The sequence below is a fragment of the Arvicola amphibius genome, chromosome 9, assembly GCF_903992535.2.
Source record: "Arvicola amphibius chromosome 9, mArvAmp1.2, whole genome shotgun sequence".
Classification (NCBI taxonomy): Eukaryota; Metazoa; Chordata; class Mammalia; order Rodentia; family Cricetidae; genus Arvicola; species Arvicola amphibius.
In genome coordinates this window covers 88,588,308-88,610,868 of record NC_052055.2, presented here as the reverse complement: position 1 = coordinate 88,610,868, position 22,561 = coordinate 88,588,308, and positions in this window count along the sequence as shown.

The window sequence follows — 22,561 nt, the reverse complement described above, 5'->3', positions numbered from 1 at the left end:
CTGGGTTGAATGTTTTGCATACAAATTGGAGGAAACACTTTATGTCAAGGGCTATTCTCTTTCTGGCTGTATTGCTAGTTACAGCATAAGTTTGGGAAATCTGGAGTACTCTTGTCTCCCTTGCATCCTGTGATGCTGAGCAAACACAAATGTAAGAGGCTTGAAATGTTGCTAGAGCGTTATTCTTGGTTGAAATCTCTCTAAAATTTCTGTGGAAACAGGCGCCTTCTGCCCTAATGATAGACCTTATGCTGTTTATTAAGTGTCTTGTGTTATTCTTGGTAGAAAGCGCTCTAAAGTTTCTGTGGAAACAGGCGCTCTCTGCCCTAATGAGAGACCTTATGCTGTTTATTGTCTTCTCTACATGGGACTCTAACGGTGTCACACACTAATTACAAAAGTCACTTTTTTTGTGTGTGTGTGCTCAGCAAATGCCTCTCGGGTCTGCATTTTTTCCTGCATGAGTTCTTGTCTTTGTAAGGATTGAAACTAGCTCTGGGGATAGAGAACATAAGTTGTGGCATATGTGCTATGACATCAGACTTCACTCAGAAAGCTTTTATGGGTCTCTTCATTTTAAACTGATAGACTAGTTAGTTTCCATCCTGGCAGAGTTGGCTTGAGAATTTTCTCTTGCAAGATTAAGAAAATGTGGATCTTCTATGATTTATTGTCCTGGAAGGGCTTAGGACAAAGATTACTGGGGTGGTGCTGGGGGATAACCAGAGCAAGGAAATTTTGTAAGATTAGAAAAATTCATAGAATTAATTATAACAGTAAACAGGTTTTTTTAAAATAATACATATGAGTGAAAAAGGAACTAGAATTGGGAGGTCATTTGGAAGGAAATTAGGAAGTTTCTTCATGTCTAAATAGAGGCAGGAATATCTTGCTGTTAGTTTTTAAGTGTTACAGTATATTTATGCTAATATAATAATAGTGCCTGGCACACAGAATATGCTCACATGCTAGCAGACTCTGTTATTACTGTAGTCGTCATGACTTTTACTTGGATTGGGAAAGATGAATAATATTTGACCAATATGTAAGTTCTAAAATGGTTTCTTATGTCTTTTTTTTCAGATGCAGATAGATGCTTAGTGCATTTATTCAACCTTAATGCCGCTGAAGCCCATGTCACAGGCTCCTTCACCTTCAGTTGGTATTGTAGAAGAATGCAAGCTTTCCTGTCTACCCGGGTGAGCTCAGTGATTTGTAAGTCAAACCCTGAATCTCCATTACCTAGTCAGCTGCCGAATTGTGAAGACTCCATTTTATTAGCCATATCAAGTTGTTTAGGAAATTCATCTTATCAACCTATAAATTATGGAGCTGTTGTTATCAATTCGTAACACAACTGTATGGAAGTGTACGATTAAGCTCATATCTCTTTGCCTGAATTAAAATATGAATGAGCTACTTTGCATCTCAGACTGTGGTTGCCTCAAAGTCTGAAGTGGAAGGACAATGCTAGGAAAAAAAGGAGAACAGGGTGTTATTTGAAGTCTGAATCTAGGCTGTCACTTTGACAGATGCATGTTCTTGGCTTATTTTAATGTTCAGTTTGAGAGAAAAAAATGTAAGAAATCTAGTTCAGTTTTCTCAGTGATTTTCAAATCTATAATGATTTTACTCCCACAGGAAAGAGATCATGAGAAACTACACACACACACAAAGAGAGAGAGAGAGAGAGAGAGAGAGAGAGAGAGAGAGAGAGAGAGAGAGAGAGAGAGAGAGAGAGAGAGAGACAATGACAGAGACAGAGACAGAGATTTCTGTCTGGTGTTCATTACCAATCCAGGAATCTGCCTAGAGTTCAACTAGAACTTTGTGTCATTTTACCATGTCTTTAATTCACTCAAGAAAATTTGGGTACTGAGTTGTAGTTTATATACAATCGACAGGCTTAATACCCACTGTCAGAGAACATCCAGTAAGTACAGTGGGCCATGATGTAGATAAACAAAGAAGGCAACAGTAGTAGAGACTCTGTTGTGTCCTTAAGAAACAACACTGAGAAAAAGTGTTACCAATCTTCAGAACACTGCCCGGTGGTCTACACTGCTGTAGAGAATTCACTAGAAGGCACAGCAGATAGGACCAGTTTGCAGAGTTGCAGCCTGGTATACAGCTTTGATCTCATTACTACCCTGAGGTTTCTCGCTGTCTATAGAGCTAACCCACAGGAAGATTTTTAGGGCACAGGAAGAATTGTAAAGTGGCCCACACATTACGGTCACCTTATAGTTGTTGTCATAGAATGGTAGTTTTTATTTGTTGTCCTCGTCTGTTGTGATGCTGCTGAACAGGAGTCTGTGATACGGGCTATGCAATCAAAGGTATATAAAGTTATTTTAATACAGATCTGGCTGTCAACACTTACAATTTTTTTAAATATCACTTCAACATAAATGAACTGGATTTTCAGAGACGCACCAACCAAATATCATATTTATATCATAACCGAATCCTATAACAATATTGATACATGCCTCCATAGAGCTTTCCCCACAGAAAGAGCTTTGGCTTGTACTTCATACATTATTCTCTGCGTGTTTTCATTCAATATGCACTTGGTTTGAGTATCTATATCCATTTATTGCTCCAAAAACAAGGAATACAGACCTGGACAAGACATGTGAGACCCACATCTTGCCTTCTGTTTAGAAAATGGACAGTGGAGAAATAGATGTGAACTGTATTATATAATAATTATAAGCACAAGAAGACTAGTGAGAGCAGAAGACTGTAGAAAGAGGAATTTTGGAGGGCTTTGTCAACACAGGGCCCTTCTTAAAAGTTTTGATTTGAGTGGAGTGAAGAAGTAAGACAAAGATGAGGGTGCAGAGAAGACAAAATGTGAGGAATGGAAGATGGGGTGCAGCAGACCATTCCAACTCCAGGAGTTGGAGCTGATTGGGAATCAGAGGGCAAACAGTAATATAAAAGGAATTTCAGAGGGGCTCGGACTTTATTGGAAAGAACTTTTAAACTGCCACTAGGGCTTTGATTTTGCCTCATTCAGGGTAAGAAAAGACAAAATCTGGCTTGACTATGATAGGAAAACTCTGATGTGGTACCAATGAGAACCACAGAGAAAGTTCTTGTGCTAGACTGACCGGATGGGTAATGGTCATTTGAGAAGCAGTATAACTGTCCCATGAGAGAGGTGACATACATGAGAAAGGAAGACGCATGTGATTTGTTAATCAGTCATAATGGAAGTGAAGGCTGTTGCCAAGGATTTTGGAAGCACAAGGTTGCAATTTCTGTTTACAAGGGCTGTTGATAGAGGATTGTTTAAGTTTTCACTTAGAAGTCAAAAATTTTTGTACTGGGACACATTGATTTGGGGATAGCCATCAATGTAAAAGTGAGAACTTGGAGCCTGGAGTGGGAGAAGCGGAGACCTGATATACACCGTCTTCTGAGTGTATATGCATCTAGTGCGTGGGCCAAATAAAATCAACATTGTCTGTGTTTGTAGAAAAAGGACAGAGGTTAGAGGGCTGTCTTTAGGGCACCCCAAAATATGAAGACAAAGGAGGCAGAGTGGAATTATTTATAGTCCCAGGAGAAGCAACATGTGAGGAAAATTGCTGAGGCAGAGATGAAATCCCGTGTGCTCCAGGAAGATAGAAATTTATCAGACATGTATCGTATTGCTGACAGAAGCATATGAGATTAGCACAACCGATTAACCAAAACAACTTGCCAAGTAGTGATAGTGCACGCCTTTAATCCCAGCACCCAGGAAGCAGAGGGCTCAAGGATATCATGAGAAATCCCACAGAAACACTAACCTGCGCTCATAAGAGCCTACAGAGTGTGAACTGACAGCCAGGTGCCTGCACGAGACCAACCTAGGCCATCTACATATTTGTGACAGCTGAGTAGCGTTGTCTATTTGTGGGACTCCTAACAGTGGGGAAAGGGCTGTCCCTAATGCTTTGGTTGACTTTTGGGAGCCTATTCTCCATAGTGGATTGCCTTGCCTAGACTTTGTATGGGGTGGGGGTGCTTAGTCTTATTGCAACTTGATATTAATGTTAGCTTTGCTGATACCCATGGGAGGCCTGCCCCTTTCTGAACAGAAACAGAAAAAGAGTGGGTGGATGGGGCAGATGGGGGAATAGATTGGGAGGAGAGGAGGGAGGGGAAACTGTGGTCCAGATGATAAATAAGTAAATAAATTTTAAGATGACCTTCACATGCATTTCACATGTAAAACAAGCATGACCTCTAGAACGATGTCTAGGCTAATTAATGACACTGTCTGATGTCGTTCTGTTGTAGAGCTGTGCCACCGGCTCTGCACCCGCTATAACAGAACACGCGCTAACCAGTGGGGCATATTCCCAGCATTGCACTCCTTGCTGCCTCCATTAATCTAAGGACCAAGAAGAGCCAAGGTTTAGACATCTGCCACTGTTTTCCTGAGAAAACAAACTGCTGATATCATTCTTTAAAACAATTATTTTTCAAAAATATTTGAGAGTTTCTAGAATGCAGATATATTTTGAATTAGGAAATAAAAGTATTTGTATTATTATTTTATGCATCAAATAACCTTTATTAAGAAAAGTAGTACTAATGAAAGAAAAAGTAAGCAGTTGACGCTTCCCCCATGAAAGAGACATTTCAGGTTGACCCATCAGATAACTGTGTGGATTAAGGAAAATACAGTTATCAGTAGGTGGTATGACAGTCTGTTTAAAGGAATTCTGTTACAGATTAAAATACGCTTTTGGACAATTGTCTTCTTAAGTCTTCCTATTTGGCAGAGAACTGAACTGAGATTAAAACTTTTTTTTTTTGCTTCAATGTAAAGTTGCAAACAGGCAGCTTCATCAGTTATATTAGGAAACTACATGGTACAAGAAAAAGCAAGATCAATAGAACCAGATCATTTAAAAACTGTCATGTTCTCATAGCCGTACCTTTTTCAGAACCGTTAGCACCATTTCTGCAAATGGAGGATGCCAACTGTGCCATGCCAAGAGGATTCATTTTCTATTGTTAGCATCAATGTAAGCTTACAGAGCAGATATGCTGAATGCAAAAGTGGATACTGCATGGTTCCAGTATAGTCCAATGCTTGTCAGTGTTTAATGTGCAGGCAGATTACCAAGGGGGCCTGGTTCGTTCAGATTCTAGCTCCTTAAGGCTAGAATGAGATTCTGCACTTTGAACCACATCCCAGGTGACGTCAAGGCTGTTGATTGACATGTGAATCTTTGAGTAGGGAAATGTAGAGATATGGTTACGGGACTGACCTGGGGTCATGTTTGATTGTATTTCAGAACTGACTCTATCCTGATCAGCATCATCTGAATCTTCATCATTTCTTTTTTTCTCTTTTTTTAATATGGTTTATTTTTTCTCATTTTTTTTATTAAAGATTTCCATCTCCTCCCCTCCTCCTCCTCCCGCTTCCTTCCCCTCCCTTCCACCCATACCCCCACTCCACCCCTCTCCAAGACAAAGAGCCATCAGGGTTCCCTTCACTATGTTAAGTCCAAGGTCCTCCCCGCTCCCCCTAAGTCCAGGAAGGTGAGCAACCAACTGACAAGGCTCACAGTGAGCCCATCCATGCTGTAGAGTTCATGTTCATTGCCGTTGTCCTTGGTTTCTCAGTCCTCCTCCACCGTCAGCCACATTCAGAGAGTCTGGTTTGGTCCCCTGTTCCATCAGTCCCATTCCAACTGGACTTGGTGGTCTCCCGTTAGATCTGTCCCACCGTCTCAATGGGTAAATGCACTCCTCACGGTCCTGACTTCCTTGCTCATGATCTCCCTCCTTTTGCTCCTCATCAGGACCTTGGGAGCTCAGTCCGGTGCTCCTATGTGGGACTCTGTCATTTTCTCCATCCAATGCCAGGTGAAGGTTCTATGGTGATATGCAAGATATTCATGAGTATGGCAATAGGATCTGGACATTTCTGGCACCCTCTCCTCAGCTGCCCAAGGCACTAGCTGGGGGCATCTTCCTGGACACCTGGGAACCCCTCTAGAGTCAAGTCTCTGCCAACCCTAGAATGGCTCCCTTAACTAATTTTGCATGCAAGTGGATGGAAATAGAAAACACCATCCTGAGTGAGGTAACCCAGGCCCAAAAAGATGAACATGGGATGTACTCACTCATAATTGGTTTCTAGCCATAAATAAAGGACATCGAGCCTGTAATTCGTAAAAATCCTAGAGAAGCTATATAAGAAGGTGAACCCAAAGAAAAACATATAGTTATCCTCCTGGATATTGGAAGTAGACAAGATTGCTTGACAAAAAATGGGAACATGGGGGTGGGGTGGGATGGGGGGATGGGGGGATGGGGAGAGAAAAGTGTGAAGTGGAGGATGGGAAGAGCTTGGGGGAATAGGATGGTTGGGATATAGGAAGGGTGGATATGGGAACAAGGAATTATATATCTTCATCATTTCTTATAGATGAAGCTCATGTTCTTGAGGGATATCTGGGCATGCTTTCCTGAGAAATGATGGATTTACAGTGCTAGTTCCTGCTCATTAGGTATGTTCCTTTGAAAAGAGGACTGTTCTGAGCACAGGGGAATGAATGCTTTGTGGTGATCAATGAAATCAGTAGACTGCTATAAAATCATAAATGTGGTCTCGTTAACACTATGTTCTAAAACAAAACTCTTCATCTTTATTAATGTGTGTGACATGTGTGTGTGTGTGTGTGGCATGTGGCGTGTGGCGTGTGTGTGTGTGTGTGCATGTGTGCATGTGTATAATAAGACTGAGGATCAGATCCAAGACTTATCTTTTCCTATGGTCACAGGACTGTCCTAAACCAAGCAAGCTTCTTGAAGCATATAAGACATTGTGTGAAAAGGAAGTATATAAGGTAGATAGAAAAAAATACAATGCCAACTAAAATATAAAAACACTTCAATCAGTCATCTGAATAAATAACTTACTCCTGCCTACCACTCCAGCCTCTGAGGAGCAACTCCACACTGCCCATCCATTGTGCACAATCTATAAAATCTAAAGCCCTGCTCAAAAAATCACCTGCAATCTTTTTTAAAGAATTATTTCTAATATGATTTGTCATTTCCATTTTTTGGCATTTTTCAAAAAATTTAGAGTTATATTATTTATAACTAAGGTTAAATATAAATGTTTTGAGAACGGAAATAAGAAAAAATTTATAGATTTCTCTTTTTGTTGAAAAGTGTAAGCCATATGTCAAGTTGCTGAAAAAACAGTAAATATTCAGAACTGCTGTGGGACAATGCTCTTGTACAGTGTAAAGATTTGTCACTTTGTTGATTGGCCAGTAGCCAGGCAGGGAATATAGGTGGGGCAACCAAAGTAGGAAAATTCTGAGAAGAGGAAAGGCAGAGAGTCAGTCCCCAGCCAGATGCAGAGAACACAGGATAAGCATGCCTTAATGAGAAAAGGTACCAAACCACATGGCTAAACATGGACAAGAATTATGGGTGAATTAAGTCATAAGAGCTATCTAGTAATAAGTCTGAGCAATAGGCCAAACAGTTTATAATTAATATAAGCCTCTGTGTTTATTTGGGACTGAATGGCTGTGGGACTAGGTGGGACAGAAACTTCTGTCTATAAATAGTACCCAACATTTGGCAGTTACATCCACATAAAGCCTGAGAGAATTTGGGAAGGGATTCCAAACACAAAAGAACAGAGTTAAGCATTGCTTCTCGGTAGCAGCATTTTTTTCAGGTGGACTCTATTTACTAGAGACAAGTAGAGGTGTAGCTTCTTTAAGAGACGCTTTTTGACTCAGCATTAGTGGCAGAAATCTTGCAGCTCCTTTAAGAGGTCTTGCCACAAAACACTTAAATGGTGCTCACGAGCAGCTGGCGCCATGCTTCTTGGTGGTGGCATATACCTAGAAATTCCACAGAGTTGTGCAATAAATATGGCTCCTACCTGTACCTCTACCATGAAGCTAGACTCTCAGGAAGCTAAGGAATGGGGCAGAGCCAGCCTCCAAAGCTGCAGCTTTAATACTAGCCATGTTGCTTAGCAGATTAAAGACTAATGTGGTCAGAAAAAGATACAGATATACAGCAAAGACAGATTTAGGCAGAAAAAGTCTCTAAATGGTTTACAGCATGTTTACAAATGTATGTAGGCTTGGGAAAGAAAAGAAAAAGGATAGAGATAGTCCTTCAAAAAAGAAATATAGTAGTTGGGCATGGTAGTGTAGGCCTTTAATCACAGCATTTGGGAGGCAGAAGCAGGCATATCTCAGTGAGTTTGAGGCTAGCCTGATAAACAGAGTGAGATCCAGAACAACCAAAGATATATAGAGAAACCCTATCAAAAGACCCAAAAATAAAAATAAAAGAAATAGGGTTTTAAAAAAGCCACATAAAGACAGAAAATGCACAGACAATCTGGATACTGTATGTTTTCGTGTTGTCTTTGAATTGTTTGACTACTGAGGAGAGAATAACAACTGCTAAAGGATACTTGATTATAAATGCTGCTGGATTAATCCAACATCTATAATTTGAAAATGCCTTGACTTCAAAGTGTAAGTCAAAAAATATGTTACTTTGGAGAAGGGGTTTTGCTTTTGTTTTCACAGGAAATGAGAGACTATGGATTTATTCTTGGTTAAGAAAATTAGGGTTTGATTGGGGAATGATCCAATGTTTCAGAGCACCTCTGTTGCAGTTTGTTTTGAGTTCTGCATCCAGAACAGCTTCAAGGTTGCTAGCTGCAATGATCAAGCCTCACAGAATACTCCAATAAGGATATGACCACAATCCTAAACTTTCTTTGGGTCCCTGTAAGATTACCAGTGCCCCCAATAAGCAGAAAGCAGCCTACAAAACTACACCCACATTCCCCAAAAAATGGGTTATGAATTTGTCTTTGTTTAGCATGTTGGCTACAAGTTGTTATGAATAATGATCAGGAAAAAACGAAACAAAGGAGATTAGATCCAAGGTTTTTGTTTTGAAAAGAAAAAAAAAGGAAAATACTGTGGGATAGTGCTCTTGTACAGTGTAAAGATTTGTCACTCATATTGGTTTAATAAAATGCTGATTGGCCAGTAGCCTATATAGGAAGTATAGGTGAGCAACTAGATCAGTAGAATTCTGGGACAAGGAAAGGCAGAGAGTCAGTCACCAGCCAAAAGCAGAGGAAGCAAGATAAGAATACCTTACAGATAAAAGGTACCAAACCACATGGTTAAACATAGGCAAGAATTATGAGTGAATTTAAGTCATAAGAACTAGTTAGTAATATGTCTGAACAATAGGCCAAACAGTTTATATAATATAAAGCCTCTGTGTGTTTATTTGGGACTGAATGGCTATAGGACCATAAACATTTATTTAAATAAATTGTATTTAACTATAACCAATGAATGTTTATTCCTCTACAAAATATATAGCAGTGTCATTGAAGACAGCTCTAACATTCCACATGAATTTTTTTGTTTCATCTTTATGATAAAATTTTGATTTTCATTAGATTGGCTACCATTTCCATAGTACCTGTCTTAGTCAATGTTCTATTGCTATGAAGAGATCCATGACCAGAGGAATTCTTATAAAGAAAAGCATTTAGTTGTGGCTGGCTTACAGTTTCAGGGGTTTAATGTGTTATTATCTTGGAAGGAAACATGGCAGTATGTAGGCAGAGGTAGCTGACAATTCTACATCTGAACTGGCAGGCAGCAGGAAGAGAGAGAGAGACATTGGGTTGAGCATTTGAAGCCCCGAACCCCACTTCTAGTGACATATCTCCTCCAATAAGGCCACACATCCTAATCCTTTTGCCTAGTGTCACTCTATATGAGCCTACGGAGGGGGTCACTTTCCTTTCATAACACCACAGTATGTAATAACATACTAATATTTCTCTATCTGGAATTGTTAAACAAAATAGAGCTTAGACAAATTACCACCTTCCTGTGATATTAGTAAAAAAAAATCCTCTTTCTCCTTTTTCCCTTTCTCTCTCTCTCCTTCCTTTTGCGGCTCTTTCTCCCTCCTACCCTCTAGCATGCATGCAGTTAATAGTCAGGAATCCCAATATATTTGCTTGTCTATTTCCCTTTGCTCAATCTTAGAACTCCTGCTCTCACATATTCAAACTTATAGATATGGGCATCCCACTAATTTTCAAGATTGTCCTGAAATCTGTTTCATGAAGCCTCTTTCCCTTTCTTGGTAAATTTAATTTTCCTTTTCTACATGAGCTATTTAATAATGATGAAGAGATAATAACAGATTAACTTTAATAATATTTATTATCTAGCAGTAATTTATATATATATATTAATATTCTTGACCTATAAGCAGTTTGAAAGGTAGAGCATGAAATAATAATAATTAATCCAATAAAATTAATTTACATTATTTCCCCCACATTTCAAGTCATTTATTTAAAATATATAACTCAAATTATGATGGGGTTATGACCCAATAACCTCCTTGTGAACTGAAAATATCAATAAATCAAAACTTTCTTTAATTTACTGATCATCATAGTTGGCTGTTGGTATCTAGTATGCACATACCACCATTAGTGACCTTAGATTTGGGGCAAATCATGGAATTCAAGGCCTGTTTTATTCCAGTGTAGAACGGTGCAGGTCTGTGTCTTCTAGGTTGCCACTTGTTTGCTCTGCATAGGGCTGACTGGGAGCACTTCAGCTGCCCAGAGTTGAGAGGAATCTCGTATTGAGCTTCTTGCCCTGAGAAAACCTCAGGATTCAGATCTGAGCAGAGATTCCTCCTTACTACCCATGAGTTTTCCTCCAAGGCAAAACTGAGGAATCGTGACTAACAACAGCGCAACCAGACATGAGCACACACTGCGAATAACATGCACAGAATTAATTTTACTGCACTGAAACTAATATTCAGTGTTATGTGTTTGCTTCTTTGCATTCTAAGTGGTTTCCTTATAACATTCTAGGCCGTCACAATCTTCCTTCTGTGGACAAGTTTGCTTCATAAGAAACATGGACTGGTGTGCAGAGAGAATGTGAAATTATACATTTATTAAAATAATTCGTAGTTTTTTAAAAATCCCAGGCAAGAACTAGGTTAGGAAAAGGAGGTCATGTGTGAGCTTCAACAACTTTGAGAACCAGACCTCCATACATTCCACAAAACAAGATGTGACCAACATTCACCATGCAAGCTAAGAGGTAAATAACAAATGACAAGACCAAACGTTTCACCAGACAACGAATCACCTCCCTGTTCTCCAGATCCCACTCTGAGGTAAAGCAGTCTAAACACTACAAAATATATAAAAAAATAAGTAAATTGATTCTTTTTAAGAGGTAGAGAGAGATTGAAGTAAAGTATTTCAAGATCCTATACCGATCAAACTAGGATTCTGGCACAGGGCTTGTAGATAAAGACCTCAGAATTCAAGACAAGTGTACAATTCAAGTTTTTAACATTGAGCACCACTGTGGAAGGCCACAAATTTCTGAACTTCTGAGAGGAAAACAACTTTTCATATAAAGGTTAGCCTCCAAAAGTAAATAGAAATGAACAGGGTGACTTTTCTGCTTATATATTGCTAACATCAGAGGAAGGAGCTCACAGGAAGGCTAACTCTCTGGCTGAATTTTTAAACATTGAGGTCTTCAGATCCATTTATTTATTCATTAAGATTTCCAAATCTTCCCATATACTCCTCCTGTGCTCGTTCATGTTTCTGTCCTCTCTTTTAATTAATTTTTGTTGCATTCGTTGTTTATATGTTCATATATACATAAATATCTAATATATACCATTAGACATTACATATAGTCCTAACTATTATAGACACACATATACATATGCATATTCCTAAACACAAACTGCTCATTCTGTATGTTGTTATCTGTATGTACAATTTCTGGGCTGACCATTTGATATTGGATAGCCAGTTGTCCTCTGGCCTGGGGAACACTTCCTTCTGCTCCCAGCATTCCTTTGTGTAGGATTGGGACCTCATGGTATTTCCACTGTCCGTGTTTTCGGTTCATGTTTAGGCGGGTCATGTTGGCAAGCCTTTCCAGGTAGAGCTCTTGACATCAGTTTGGAGACACAATCTTACATAAACCTCTCTGATCTTCTGTTGCTTATAATCTTCCCACTTCCTCTTGTGCAATGCTCCCTGAGTCTTGGGTACAGGAATGTTTTGTAGATGTGCGTATTGTGACTGGGCTCCACAATGCTGCATGTTGACTGGCTGTAGTTTTCTGTAATGATCTCTATCTGGTAGAAAGAGAAGTTTCCTTGATGAAAGGTGTGAACAAATAGAATGTAGCTAGGGATTATTGTGGGTTAGTAAAGTGGTCGTTGTAGAGTCTTAAAGATCTACAACTTCATTAACCTCAAATAGTTGGCTGCGTTTCCAGTACCAGGCACCATTTCCCCCTTGTTGTGTGGGCACATCACCATAGCAACCAGCTGCAGCACTCTAACCCTAAGGGTGCAGCAGGGTCATGCTGACCCTGACAGCAGACAATAGCTCTCTAATTGGACTTAAAACCTGCTTAGCAGTGCTTTTATCTGCATAACCATCTCATAGACTTACTGTGTCTTTTGTTGTTCCTGGTGTAGGAATATTACCCTAAGACTTAAAATCAAGCAATAAACAAATAAACAAAACAGTGCTTGGGATTTGAATCTACGCATATTTTTGAAGAAGTTATACATTATAAAAAAGAGAAGAAAAGCTATAGGTAGCATTACACCTAAGGTTGAAATAAACATTTTTCCTAAGAATTATAACAAGACAAAAATATTTTTTCTGATATGTATTTGATATTACACTTGAAGTGTTAGTGCAACACGGTAAGAAAAATAAATAAAAGGCATCCTTTTTGGCTGCTGACTTACATAAAAAGTAGGATATGTTCTACAGGAAAAAGGCTATTAGAAGTAATATATGAGTTTAGAACAGTTGCAGGAATATATTATCAGCACACATGTTTCTCAATTTCTAATAGTGTTACATCTGGATAAATCCATTAGGCATCGAAAATATAATTAAATTGAAGATGCACTGAATATCCTCCACTTTCCACTATTATAGCTTAGTCTGAGTTCCCTTATATGTTCTAGAAATATTGGCATTAACTTCAGTTATGCCAGATCATCTAAAAAATCTCTCTTTCATAATAGCATGTTGAAGACACTTATAATTTTTTGAATATCTATATTGAAGAAGCGCTGGTAAGACAGCACACTAGAGAAATAGAAATTTTTATCTTCATGGTTATTAATGGACTGAAAGCTGAGACTCACTCCTACCACCCAAGAATGAAAGACAGTCATATTAAGGTATATTGTTAAGATAAGAAAAACAGCACAAAAATCAAAATATGCTATCTATTGCATGTGTGTCATTTTAAAAGTCATTATAAAGAGAAGAAATTATAAGTTCAACTATTTTAAGTTTGTAACCATCTTTATTCAGAAACAAGCTGTCAAACTCTATGCAATGGTAAATTCACACTCTTTTCATACTCATATAACGAAGATAGGAGGATTGAGTTGAAGGTCAGTTTTGTTTATGTATGAGAGCTTGTCTCAAAACAAATCAAATCAAATAACAATATAAATTGGTTTTCTAAATACTAACAACAAGCAACAGACCAGTGAAATTATAAAATAATTCCATGGGCACTGAATTATTTGCCATTATGAAGAAATTTATTATTGACAGCTATAAGAGTATTTTTTCTAATGGACATTTTAAGGCAAGGTAAAATTTGTGTTCAGGTCAGCCTATTATGTAAGAGTATATCAATATTGATGTTCTGTTCTTGATAACATGGCTATGATTATGTAAAGGGCTAAATTTTTTATGAAATGCACACTAAAATATTTAGATATTAAGGTTCATTTGAAATAGGCATAATGCATAATACGCAAATGCATGAAAAAGAATAAAGCAAGTTCTGGCAATATAAAAATTAGTGAATCTTCAAATACATACTAGATCTGTTCACACTGCTCATATCTTTTCTGTAAGTAATCCTGAAATGATTTGGAAATTAAATATTAGAAAATACACCACGAGGAAGGCTGATTCATTTAGAGCTCTGCTAAGGAGTTGGGAGGAATAGTTACCCCCTAAGTGAGACAGACAGTGACCATGTAGTGGTTTGAAAGAAAATGGCCGGAAAAAGGAGGGTCGCTATTAGGGGGTGGGGCCTTGTTGGAGTAGGTGTGGTTTTATTGGAGTAGTGTATCACTGTAGGGGAGGGCTTTGAGGTCTCTTTTCTTAAACTTCACTCAGTGTGACAGTCAGTCAACTTCCTGTTGCCTGCAAGATATAACACTCTCAGCTTCAGCATCATGTCTGCCTGTACGCTCCCGTACTCCCCATCATGATGATAATTGACTGAATCTCTGAAATTGTAAGTAAGCCACCTCAGTTAAATGTTTTCTTTATACGAATTGCATTGATCATGGTGTCTCTTCACAGCAATAAAAACCCTAACTAAGAGAGTCCCATCAAGATGGCTCAATGGATAAAAACTCTTTTGCCATGGCGGAAGTCATGAACTGACACCTTCACCTTGTCCTCTGACCTTTATGTATGAGGTGCATACAGACATTGCAAACATAAAATATATTAAATAAATAAATGTTAGAAATAAAAGAAATGGAATGTGGTCAAAGCAATAGAAAGTATTGAGTATGAAGTGCTTGTGAACTGCTGTGGATGAATGACAGCTGAGTGTGCAGGTCGAGCTATTAGGCTAGAGGAATGAGAGTCCAGCACTGTAGATCCCTACAGGATGATCACTCGCTTTTCCCCATGACTCATACAGCTTTGTGTGTGTAAGTTAAGTTCTTCTAAACAATTATTCTTTTAGTTCTCTTGTGTCAGACCAGAATTTTGAATGGATATCCACATGACTTTAAATGTCAAACATTAAAAACTGTAATACAAAAAAAATCCATAGAACTCCCTACAAGCGGTAAGTCACCATCAGCCTGTATTACACATCACTCACAGAATCAGAGAAGGGGTGGGGAGGATGGATCTGTTATGAACATCTGCTCTGACCCCACTCTAAAAATAGGAGGAGGAATGAAAGTGAAATGGAACCTCTTTCGGAAGGGATCCTGATACTTAATAGGTGGCAGTATCACTTAAATTCATTCAGAGAATTCAGAGGAATGTAGCCTATGGCATCTAATATTCCTTTATTTTGCTGTGCAAGGAAGTTAATCAGAAATGTGAAGAGTGATGGGAATTCTTGCTCATGAGTACTGCAATCAAGATTTCCATTAAAGGTATATGGCCAGGAGAGATGTACTCTATATGATAATTTGCTAGATTTAAGGTAGATTACTTCCTTTCATAACATATGTTTACCTTTAATATCTTAGAATATTTCTCACTGGATGGCAGATATTTCAAGTTTCTTTCATTATGAGATTCTGGAGAATTTGTAGTTCCATCAACTACCACATCAAACAACTACTCTTTGAAGTCTTTTCCTTGTCTCCAGTAGACGAAACTCTATGATTGGCTATGATTTTATATTTCAATATTGTAGGATGACTGATAGCTAGGAGAACCTTATTATAATCCACTACCAGAGAGCTTAGAATCCATACTTTGGTTCCTATCAATGGAATTATGAAAAAGTAAGATAAAATGAAAACGCTTTGTTGTCTCCCCACTGTGTGTGTGTGTGTGTGTGTGTGTGTGTGTGCGTGTGTTGTGTTGTGTTTTGTATGTTTTCAACTGGGCTAAGGAATGGCTCTTAAGGCCCAAAGTAACATGGAAATCCAACATAGAATTAAAATGAGAGTTAACTAAGATGGCAGATCTGAAAAAAAATAACTATAGACATTAAAAGGCAATGTGTAAGATACACTACAAAAAAGGGGAAAATGTTTATCAATAACAGCCTTGAGATAAACAATCGTTAATGGATATTTGATCACACTGTGATATTCCCAGACTGTTAATAACTTGAATCAGAGGCAGAGTCAGTGATTAGTTGAACAGAATTAGCCATGGGAAAGCCAGGAATATAGATAGAGAACACACACAGAGAACACACACACACACACAGGAAAAAGAAGGGAGGGACTTGGAGATTCCACGCTCTTGATCTGGGAAGTATGGAGAGGAGGTCAGCCAATTACTCCTCTGCCTCTTCTTTGATCTATCAGGTTTTCACCCCAATATTTGACTCATGAGTTTTTTTATTTTTATTTATTTTTTATTTATTTTTGACTCATGAGGTTTTTTTTTGGTAACAGAACAACTTAGATAAACATTTCAGCCAATAGTTATTTCATTCTGCATTTTTGTTTTCATGGAATGTTTATCCTACAAAATTAGTTTAAGTTGTCTACTTAAGCTTACGTTAAAATTGTGATTGGGTAAAATACATGTAGTGATACAAAGCAAGACAAAAATATACATGAGAGAAACCAAAACACAATGCAAAGAGTACTAAGTAAGTTACAGGATAAAAATTTCAAGTTAGGTAGTAAAGATAATCTATACAGTGAGGTTCTATTAAAAAACAAATTAGAATGGCAATATGTATTCAGTTAATATAGATATTAATTGAAACTTCACACTGAAGATAAAAAGGAAATACAATTTCCTATGTTTGTCTGATCAGACCTTTCTAGTAAATGAAAGTTTTTTAACATCATTGTGATAGCCAACAGCAAGAAAATTTCAGACTATCAAACAAACAAACTAGAAACCAAAAAGTTTGACTTCCAATAGCAATAAAGAAAAAAAATGCTGTTTACAAAGCTTGGCCAAATTGAAATAACCCCGGACGAGAATCTGTAGGGTATAAAGGAAGAAGAAAAATTGTTTAGAATGTAGTAATGGGATGCAATTAGGGAAAAGAAAATGCAGGCTGAATATCAGAGCCCAGTTCTTAGCAGTCTATTAGGCTGTGCATTAGTATCCTAGGGGAAGAAATGAAAGCCTCATTGCCTGACTCATTTAGAGCCAGACTGATTCCCAGAGGGTGTGGCAACTGAGAAGGAAATGAAAAACAGAAAGTCAGAGAAGTCAGTCCAAGTTAATTTAATAGTACAATAAAATTCTGCTCTAGGTGTAGGAGGGGCCCAAGTCTCTGCAATAGGCATATATGACCATTTCAAAGTGAAGAGTTCACTTTCACCACCACCCAAGACTTTTCAGAAACTTCAAGATCTAAGCATTATTAACATAAAATGGACTCTAAGGAGATTAATGCAAGACATCAGAATTGTATCTCACAAAGATGAAAAATGCCATGCTGCACATAAGCATGCATTGAAGCAGTCAACCACTTAAAGTTTATTCTACACTTATTTTAAAGGGATTTTCTTATCATTTTAATACATTATCCTAATACCATTGTGTGTTTTAAATTGATGAAGTAAGTGACTGAACAGAACCCAAATAACTTCATGTCAACAGTGTAACTTTTCTTCACCAAAGGAGCCGGGCATTGGCTTAGCTCTTATCTTCCTCTTCCAAATCATGGGTGTGTGTTTTCCTTATGGAAACTGATTGAACCAGCTCCATCTCCACAGGATTCTGGGTAATGGAGTCTTCCTTTTCTGCCTGCAGCATATAAGACAGTGGATCTCAAATCCTATCCTTAGAGTTTCAGCATCCCCTAGGAACTTGTGAAAAAAAATGAAAAAACACATTTACTTCTAAACTCAGGATTGTTACTATCAATGTGGAGTTTTGCTACACAATATCCTCTTCTATGTTATTCAATTAGTTACATTTCTGCTGGTCTGATTAAAACCCCACAACAGAAAGTGACTTATAGAAGAGAGAGTTTATTTTTGCTTACAGTTCCAGAGGTATTGCAGCCAACCATGTCGAGGAACTGTGGCAGCAAGTAGCAGGTACAGTGATAGAAATAGGAAGCTGAGAACTCACATCTCTACCTCAGGCACAAAGCAGACATAGCATTGCAGGTGACACGAGACTTTTAAAGTCAAAGTCCATCCCCAGTGACATACCTCCCCCAGTAGGGCAGTCCAACCTAAGCCTCCCTAAACTGTCGCAAATTGGGAATGAAGTATTCAAATATCTCTGAGCCTGTGGAGGACATTCTTGTTCAAACCACCAGAGCCACCTAAGACTATGAAACTTAAAACATTGTTTGAAAACATTCCACTGGAGAATGTTGAATATCCTCTTAGTCTGCTAACCCCTGATCTATAAAATCTGTTGCTAGCACTTTCTTGCTTACCACACAATAAGCAAAATAAGACATGTATCTCCTTGCCACCTTGGGATACATGCCTTCCTGCACTTCAACAAATTGCTTCTTTTTCTGCTTTCAAAGTAAGTATATATTTTTGTTATGATCTTGAAGATGGGTACCTGTTCCTATATGATTTAAGCATGAGCCCCACTGAATGACCTCTGAGCCTTTCTAAACACAGCAATTTTCATTTCAGTGCAGAATCATAATTCAATCCTTGAAAACATTTTAAATGGCAATTAAATGCAACACAGCACAAACATAATTTAATTAAATGTCTATGTAAACAATTCAGAAGCTTTGCTTGTATACAAATAACTGTATTTGCATTGTAACTGTCACCTGGTTGATAATGACAGAGAGATGTGAAAGAACTTATTTTCTGGAAGTATCCGAGATCCCTTGTTTTTACATTTTCTTGTTTACCCATCTGGAAATTTCCAATGATTCCTCATTTAAATATAAAGTTATTGAAAAGTCTGGGGAGATCACTGGGATCTTCTGTGCAGTACTGAGATCACTGGGGTATTCTGTGGAGTTCTGAGATCACTGGGGTCTTCTGTACAGTACTGAGATCACAGGGATCTTCTGTGCAGCACTGAGATCACTGGGGTCTTCTGTGCAGCACTGAGATCACTGGGGTCTTCTGTGCAGTGCTGAAATCACTGTGGTCTTCTGTGCAGTGCTGAGATCACTGGGGTCTTCTGTGCAGCACTGAGATCACTGGGGTCTTCTATGCAGTGCTGAGATCACTGGGGTCTGCTGTGCAGTGCTGAGATCACTGGGGTCTGCTGTGCAGTGCTGAGATCACTGGGGTCTTCTGTGCAGCACTGAGATCACTGGGGTCTTCTATGCAGTGCTGAGATCACTGGGGTCTGCTGTACAGTGCTGAGATCACTGGGGTCTTCTGTGCAGTGCTGAGATCACCGGAGTCTTCTGTGCAGCACTGAGAAGATGGAGTCTTTTGTAGAGACTTTTTTCTTTTTTACTCCACATGGTAAACAGTTTATCTGATGAAAAGACATGAGTTTGAGGGAGAGTTTTTCTGAAACAGGGTCTTACAGTTTGACCAAGGTTGTCTGGAATTTAATTTACAGACCCAGATGGCCTCTGATTTCTGGTGACCTTAGAGCTTGAGCCTCCAAAGTGCTGGAATTACAGGCATGAGACACAATATGTGGGTTTTACAGGCCTTGCTTGACATCAAAACTTTTTATGACTTATAGGAGGGGCTGTGTCCTGTCACCAACAAGTTTAAAAATCACTTCCTTGTATAATGACTTTCAAGTACTTTCTTCAGAGGCTTTGGAAGGTACCTTAGTTACATTTCTGTTGTTGTGGAAAAAATACCACAACCAAGGCTGAAGCATGATTAATAAAAACTCAGGGTCAGAATTTGGGATTCAACCTGAAGATCTGAAAAGCAAAAGCCAGCCCCTGGCTTTTACCTTGAACTCAGTCTGAAAAGGTGATCCTGCCTCCAGGAATCTCAGAATGAGACTATGTGTCTGAGAGCTGTCTCCCCTCATCTTATATTCCTCTCTAGGCTGGGATTAAAAGCAGACACCACTAGTGTCATTGTGGCTACTGGGACTAAAGGTGTGTGTTACCGTAGCCTGGTCTCTAAGGCTGACTAGTGTGACTATTTTACTTTCAGATCTTCAGGCAGTCTTTATTCATTAAAATACAATTGAAATGCCACTACATAAGGCAACTTATAGAAGAGTTTATTTGGTCCTGGCAGTTCCAGAAAGAGTCCATGACTACTATGCCAGGGAATCAAGGCATCTGGCAGGCATGGGAGCTGGAACTGGAACCTGAGAACTGAGTGTTCATATCTTACAACACAGAGAGAACAAACTCAAAGTGGTGTGAGTCTTCTGAAACCCTCAAAGCCTATCCCCAGTGACATACTTTCTTCAACAGGGCCATACCCCCCATGTCTCCCCAAGGAGCTACATAGTGGGGACTAAACAGGCAAATGCCACAACTATGGGGACATCCTATTCAAACCACCATAGAGGGAAATAACCTTTAATTCTTTCATGTCTTCTCATGCATTCCAACAAATACCATTTCTGGTAAAACGAATTCCTGTTTTAGAGATACATATTTTACAGCAGATGCAAAGAATTGCAGGTCACTGTGTAGCCTTTTTGCTGTTTATTTTTCCTTGGCTAAAGTCAGTTATGGCATATATTCTCATAGACTATCATCATATCATGAACAATATCTAGGTTTCACGTCCATTGTAGGGACACTCCCCAACTGCAAGGGAGTAATTCAACACAACATGTGTCTAATTGGTACCATGAATCCACACTCACTCTCTCTACTTGAAAAAATATTAATTAAAATCAAGTGGTTGGATAATTTAGGAAGCCTGAAAGTCAAAGAAGGTGAAGACTATCACAAAGACTATTAAGGCTGCAGGCATAAGAGTTCAATAAGGAGTTTGGGAGACTCATCAGATAGGTGGGTACCATGGAAGTCACAAACCTCAGACAATCTGCTTTTCTGATTTAAGGCTGCTGTTATGTATAGGGTCACCAGATGCTCTGGGTTTCACAAATCTAACAAGAGTATTGATTAGAAGTTCTTATGATTCATGTCCTTTTAAGCTTATTTTTCCTAGGAATAGCTAATTCTGAAGTTAATTATCAGGGTACAAACTTTCTTCAGAAACACAAGAAAACTATTTTCCCAGAAACCCAGGGAGTTAGAGAAACATAATTTCCTCAGAGGACGGGGAGAAATAATATTTGCTATTAGGTGTTTTTATTCCAAACCTTTTTCTATAGCAAAGCCAATGGGAAACTAAGAACATATTACTTGATGCTTTATAATGTCCAAAACGAATAACTTTTTAACACTAATTGAAGAGAAGTCTAGTGATGTGGCTCAGTGTATAGCATTTGACTTTTATGCACAAAGGCATGGGTTCAGTTCTTAGCACTACCAAAAACAGGAAATAAATAAATAGATTAATTAATTAATTAATTATAAACAAGCAGAGCTGGGGTGTTTTCTTTTTTTTCTTTTCTTTTTTTTTTTTTTTTTTTTTTTTTTTTTTTTTTTTTTCGAGACAGGGTTTCTCTGCAGCTTTTTTTAGAGCCTGTCCTGGAACTAGCTCTTGTAGACCAGGCTGGCCTCGAACTCACAGAGATCCGCCTGCCTCTGCCTCCCAAGTGCTGGGATTAAAGGTGTGTGCCACCACCGCCCGGCTGGAGTGTTTTCTTAACTCTTCCCCTGGTAACACAATTGCTACATCCCTTATTCTTGAGAGGCTCCTTAAGAGATACCAACATTGATAGGAAGCATATGTACGCACTCCTAATCTGTACTCCCTTTTCCCAATGAACAACTAATTACTGAGCACATACCATGGATTGTTCTTAGTGTCAGGCTTTAGAGAGTATGATGTGTTAGGTAAAGATGGTTTCTAATCTGAGTCAGAAGGCTTAACTTGATAGAATCTGCCAGGGATGCTGAGGAGTTGCTGTAGCATCCAGACAGTTCAATGTCCCAGCTGCAGAGGACATGAATTATGCTGAAGCAAATGGTACAACTGTGCCCCAATACCTTTGGAGTTGTATGTATATATGATCATGTTAGAGCGTGTAATCACACCAGAATTCTGTGACGGGAAGAAAGTTTTCTGGATAAAAGGAAAGGCAGTTTACCTGTGGTTATGTAGGAGCTCCTCTATATTCTGTGCTAATCTTGGAAGAACTAAATTTTAAGGTCACTAGAAGAATATTTCAAAATTCTTCACACTCCAAAGGAATTAAATGGAGAGACTAGAACAGCCATATAAATTTACCAGAAGAGACCTTTTAAGAGGCACAAATACTTTCCTTCAAGCCATTCGAGGTTTCAAAAGGCAAGTGAATCGTTAATTGAATGTTTAATTAACATTTATTGTTTAGCATATTAGTTTGGCATGACACATTTAGTACTACAAAGGACCATTCTTTGGCTACCACTTGTGCACTTTATAATACATTCAGCCCCATGTATAATCAACACATGGTTCATTTACACTCATTTTGTAATACTGGAATATAGTTTTCACTTTTCAAAAGAGTATAAGAGTTTATGGATCTATCATTGCTTCCACTGTATTCACTAAGAGTCTATTGAGGAAACTAAGTGTAAAACACTTTGCAAAAGACTCTGTGAAAGGCATAAAGATGAATTAAAGAAAGCATCTATACTTAATGGATGTGGTACTTGAAGGAGATTCTGGACATGATTACCTGCCTATGGGTATCTTCTGTTGGGGTAAAAATTGGAGATATAGAGAGGAATAGAGATAGATT